The 5,000-nt window shown below is 34.5% G+C and overlaps 2 protein-coding genes across 27 annotated transcripts in view; both read right to left on the bottom strand.

Annotated features, from left to right (window-relative positions):
• ptprfa (protein tyrosine phosphatase receptor type Fa) overlaps positions 1-5,000 on the bottom strand; it is a 566,130-nt gene that overhangs the window by 212,146 nt on the left and 348,984 nt on the right. The gene's annotated exons all lie outside the window — the stretch shown is intronic.
• The window catches only part of LOC147843309 (uncharacterized), a 5,425-nt gene continuing 4,084 nt past the window's right edge, over positions 3,660-5,000 (bottom strand). The window contains exons 3-4 of the mRNA XM_087256229.1: positions 4,646-5,000; positions 3,660-4,025 (exon numbers count right to left, since the gene is read on the bottom strand). The exon at positions 4,646-5,000 is cut by the window's right edge and continues 74 nt beyond it. The gene's annotated coding sequence lies outside the window, so the exon portion shown is untranslated. The remainder of the gene's footprint in view (positions 4,026-4,645) is intronic.

Genomic DNA, 5,000 nt, shown 5'->3' with positions numbered 1-5,000 from the left:
CAGAATAAAAGATAGCAAAGACTGAGATCAGGTCACACAGGGTTTGTAAATACTTGTGCTTTCACCTTTAGCTTAAATATTTACTGTAGAGGAAATAATCAGAGCAGAAAGCAGAGCGGAGGTCAAAATGACAACATGTGGGTCGGAAATCTCATAAATACTGTACAGAACTTGTAACTCCAAAGTCAAAATATACTCAAGAAATATATTTAAAATGTGTTTTATAGAAATGTATTACTATTTTTTAGTTAGCTGTTGGTTTAAATTAATTACATGCACAATAAAAAAAATCATATAAAGCTACAAACAAAATAAACTAAATGAAACAAGTAAACTAAACAAATAGAAATGACAAAACAAACAAACGGGAAAATAACAACAAAACAAACAAACAAAAAAAAATAAATAAAACAAAAACAAGCAAAAAAACAAAACAAAACAACAAAACAATAAACAAGTAAAAACAAACCAAAAAAGTTATTTTGAAAATAACTAACAAAAATTAAAAAACAAAACAAAAAAACAGAACAAATCAAAATTTATAAAAAAGCACAGAAAAAAATTACAAAACCAAAAAAGAAAAATAAACAACAATAAAACAAAAAACTAAACACTAATTTTACAAAAAACAAAACAAAGAAAAACAAAAAACAAACAAAAAATAGAAAGAAAATTACAAAACAAAATAACAAAAAAAACTAATAAAACAAAATGTGACAAAACAAAAATAAACAAAGGAAAAAAATATGACATTAAAAAACATCAAAAACAAACAAAAAACTAACAAAAGATGACAAAAAAAAAAACGAAACAAAAAACAACAAAACAAAAAACCTTAGAAAAAGCAACATAAAAAGCAAACACAAAAATGATAAAAAAAGAAAAAACAAAATTTGACAAAAAAACGCACTAACAAAAATAAACAACATGACAAAACAAAAAGCAAATAACAAAACAACAAAAGAAGAAAACTAAAGAAAAAACTACATAAAAACATAAAAAAGAAACAAATAAAAACTAACAAAAAACAAAACCCAATAAAACACCCCCCCACCCCCCCACCAAAACAAAACAAAAAATAATCTACGGAAAAAAAACACTTAAAACAAAACATGTATGATATTTAATGTGACCAGAACATGTTGTCCTGCAGACCGTTCATCTCAGGCCTGAGGGTCTGAACACACATGAGAAAGTGCATGTTTAAGTATAAATGTGTTTTCAACAGTCTGGAATATTCTAAAGGATCTCTTTCAGCGTTCAGTGACACCGTTGCTTTAAACATGAGACAGTAGAGCTGATCTGTGATATGAGCTCATACAGTACCTCACTCATCCTGAGGGAAATCATACAGAACTAAAGCTCCTTTTTCATACACAGATTAGGATTACGTACAACACTTTGCACATTTAAAATCATTGGCCAGTTAAAATATCACTGAAATGACCTTTTGGCGTCAAACGCTCTGAAACCTAGAAAAAGACCAGGAAATTCACCCCATCCCCCTAAAACACACACACACACACACACACACACACCTATAACTCTGAATCAATTCTCGGTCATTAACGTCTGTCAGAAGTCTCCCAGATTAACAAGACACATTAAATTAGTAACCATAAGAAGCGTGACATGTTCGCTAGCAATAAGACTTTAACAAGAATTTATGGCTCAACATCGTGGATTTAATTTAGGGCCTTTCATAAGGAAATCCATTTGGAAGCATAATGATTAATCATAAATATGTTCATATTACACAAGGATATTAACCTTCAAACCATTTCTACATCTCTCTCGATCACATCAACTCTCACCATTTTAAATCTGACTTGTGATATCCATGTTTTACCATGGTACAGTCATGTAACTCAAGCTGTTCCGCCTCGTAAATTCAGTTGTTTATTTGTTTGTTTTCTTTGAAGTTCAGAATGTCAGGCTAACCTTCATTGCGTTCTCATTAAAGCGCTGCGTCGAGTCTTGTGTCTTCTGAGTCTCTATAATCTTTCTGTGCGTTAGTCTGGATGTTGTTTGATCCAGATGAGAGGCGCAGAAATGGAGAATGTTTGAAAGCTTTTCCTCTAAGCATTTCCATTCTCTTCTCCACCTTAAACTGATCTGAGACCGGCTTTTGAATAATTGACACTGGAGGTGATACAACTTCTCAATTCCGCTGATGTTAGGACTAAATATACAGAGGAAATGTGTGACAAAGCTCAAAGATTCAGATTTTCTCACTCCTTTTATATACATATATCATATATTATTGAAAAGAGAGAGTTTGCACATTTGAATTTGATTTGAATGAAGCGCTGTGCTTGATTTTTCAGGCTTTCTCAGAAGCATCGCATCTAAATCTCTACTAGCCGGGCTTCCAGCTATCTCTATCAAGCCTCTTCAGCTGCTTCAGAACGCAGCAGCACGAGTGGTCTTTAATGAACCTAAAAGAGCACATGTCACTCCGCTGCTCATCCGTTTGCACTGGCTGCCAGTTGCTGCTCGCATCAAATTCAAAGCTCTGATGTTTGCTTACAAAGCGACTTCTGGCTTTGCTGCTTCTTATCTGCTCTTACTTCTGCAGATGTATGTGCCCTCCAGAAACTTGCGTTCTGTGAATGAACGTCGCCTCGTGGTGCCATGCCAAAGAGGGAAGAAATCACTTTCCCGAACTCTCGCGTTCAATCTGCCCAGTTGGTGGAATGAACTCCCTAACTGCATCAGAACGGCAGAGTCACTCGCTGTCTTCAAGAAATGACTAAAAACTGAAATATTTAGTCTCCACTTTCCTTCCTAATCTGCAATTCCTTCTCTGGCTCCACCACTAACTACTACTACTACTACAAAAAAAAAAAAAATACCTTACATTACTAATGCTTTGCTTCTTAGACTTTACACACCTGAAACTTGCCTACAGCACTTATTCATTGTTGCTCTTATAGTTGTGTAAATTGCCTCCTTGTTCTCATTTGTAAGTCGCTTTGGATAAAAGCGTCTGCTAAATGACTAAATGTAAATGTAAATCTGCGTCAAACAATTCACTTTTAAACTACGAATTTGCATTACAGTGAAAACATATGACTAATAATACTGTACTTGACTTAGTTTCATGTCTTATTGATTTCGTTTTGCAAAACATTTATTCATTTATTCATTTTCCTTCATCTCAGCACATTTATTCATCAGGGGTCGCCACAGCGGAATGAACCACCAACTATTCCAGCAGATGTTTTACACAGGGGATGCCCTTCCAGCTGCAACCCAACACTGGGAAACACCCATACACACTCATTAACACATATACACTGTGGCCAATTTAGCTTATTCAATTCCCCTATCGCACATGAGTTTGAACTGTTGAGGAAACCGGAGTACCCGGAGGAAACCCAGACCAACATGGGGAGAATATGCAAACTCCACACAGAAAATGCCAACTGGATTAAGAAATGTTTACAAAAAAGTTTCAAAACTAAATTGTATGGTCAAAATATAAAACTAAATAAATAAATACATTTAAAACTAAAATTAATAATTAAATAAAATTTTAATTAAAATTAAAATAAATAAAAAATAAAATAAATAGTTCTCTTTTGTTTTTCACACATGGTTGATTTAATATTCTTACACTAGTGTTTTTGTTAGTTGTGTTCATTTATTTATTTATTCGTCCGTTAATTTGTTCATTTGTTTTTTAAATCCTTATTTTTTATTTTTTTGTTTATTTTATTATTAAATTATCATATTCATTCATTCATTCATTCATTCATTCATTCATTCATTCATTCATTCATTCAGTCATTCATTCATTCATCCATTCAAGCCTTGCACACATATTGTACTTAGGGCTGCTATCTTGTGGGCTGTTTGAGGATGGGTAGATGGCTGCGGTAGATGATAGTGTTCATGTGTTCTCTGAATACAGGTTTCAAAAAATGTATGGCTGAGTTTTTATTAAACGATATTTATCCTGTTGATTTTGATTCTTACACCCCACAAATATCCTCATTTAGAAAAAAAAACTAAAACTAATACTGAAACTAATAAAAACTAAACTAAAAGTTATTTCGAAATATAGAAACTAATAAATGAAGTTTATTTATAAACAAATTTCGAGAGGTTCACGTGCTTATGATTGTTCACAGCTGTTCCAACTTTAGCTAATGACCGATTATCCTATCAGACGATCCTTAACTCACTATAAATAACCAGACTTTTCTCATCTCAATATCTTCGTCTTGAAGAAACCCCCCCACCCCATACTACTTTCCCTCCTTTCAAACAGGCGACACGGTGGCCAGCGATTAGTGCTGTTGCCTCACAGCAAGAATGCCCCTGGTTTAATTCCTTTCTAAACCAGGCGAAATTTCTGTTAGGAATTTTACTCGTTCTCCCCGTGATCACGTGGGTTTTCCCAGGGTCCTCCGGTTTCCTCCCACAGTTCAAAAACAAGCACCCTAAACAATTAATCCAAAATATTTTAGCCAAGCTCTGAGTACACGTTCTCAGCATCCATATCTGACACTTGCTACAATAAGCAGGAAGGGGAGTCATCGAGATCTACCTGAGCTCAAACTTCCCTCTCGCCTTGCAACGGGAGGGAGCCCAGGGCTCGAGGATCTTATAAGCTCAGGGCTCTCTCCCGGGTCAGCACGCCAAACTAGCTTTATTATTAATCATCAGCTAAGTGTGAACTCTTGAAAAACTAGTAAATTTACCTGTAAAAACTAATTAAAACTAGATGAATTTGAAAACAACAAGTCAAAATGAAATAGAAACTAAAACTAATGAAAAATCCAAAACTATTAAAACCTTGATGTTAGCAGACCACTGTAATAGTGTTTTAGCCATGTGGGACATATATATGACTGTCAACATAACACAAAAAATGTGTTTTGGTGTTTCACGACCCTTTAACAAACTCAACCCAGGCTCATTGTGGAAACGTAGCCCCGCGGACGTTTCTGGAGACTACGAAATACGTCCCGGGAGGTACTTATTCGAGCTGT

The sequence above is a fragment of the Danio rerio genome, chromosome 6, assembly GCF_052040795.2.
Source record: "Danio rerio strain M-AB ecotype USA chromosome 6, GRCz13ab, whole genome shotgun sequence".
In the NCBI taxonomy this organism is placed as follows: Eukaryota; Metazoa; Chordata; class Actinopteri; order Cypriniformes; family Danionidae; genus Danio; species Danio rerio.
Note: the sequence above shows the minus strand (reverse complement) of the source record. Positions and strands in the feature narration are given on the sequence as shown.